General features: G+C 49.5%; 1 protein-coding gene across 1 annotated transcript in view; it reads right to left on the reverse strand.

The window, feature by feature from the left end:
• LOC119272839 (transcription factor CSA-like) overlaps positions 1 to 622 on the reverse strand; it is a 3,759-nt gene that overhangs the window by 1,394 nt on the left and 1,743 nt on the right. The gene's annotated exons all lie outside the window — the stretch shown is intronic.

Genomic DNA, 622 nt, shown 5'->3' on the forward strand with positions numbered 1-622 from the left:
CCCATTCTCGGCGATGATCATGGCCGTGGTTCGGTTCGGGTGACGGCGTAAGCCTCACGGAATGTGCCTCGGGTTGTGGGAGGAGGCTCAAAAGTTGGCGGTGGTTGGGTGCGGCAGCGACAGCCATGAGCACTGGCTCTGGCTCAGTGTTGAGAGGTAGCGGCGATGGGAGCAGGCTTGGGCGGAGAGATGGTCGATTAGACCTGCATGGCTCGCTGGGTTAGCAGTGTGGCGAAAAATGTTGTGGGACAATGTGTTTACCCAATTCTGTTAGGACACTCATAACTGGCGAGCGTTCAGCAGGAAGGGTGGCATTTGCGAACGTTTTAGATGGCATTTTTAGTTGTGCGGGGATAACAGTTGGCGACATGGCAATTTCATCAGAGAAGGCATTTTTCGTTTTAAAACTGTCGCTGTTTGATCTTTCATCACAACTAAAACTGTCATCATATGGCGTTCACATAATATGGCGTTCACTTGTCACCCCTCTTCCAGCGAATGTCAGCTAGGTAACATTACCATTCTGCGTTCGCCTAGTTTTCTTTTGAAAGGTGTTTGCTCAATCTTAATGGGTGTGAAGGATTGTTTCTGTTTGCCCTATAAAATGTTGGGTACTTCGCCT

The sequence above is a fragment of the Triticum dicoccoides genome, chromosome 3A (genome assembly GCF_002162155.2).
Source record: "Triticum dicoccoides isolate Atlit2015 ecotype Zavitan chromosome 3A, WEW_v2.0, whole genome shotgun sequence".
Classification (NCBI taxonomy): Eukaryota; Viridiplantae; Streptophyta; class Magnoliopsida; order Poales; family Poaceae; genus Triticum; species Triticum dicoccoides.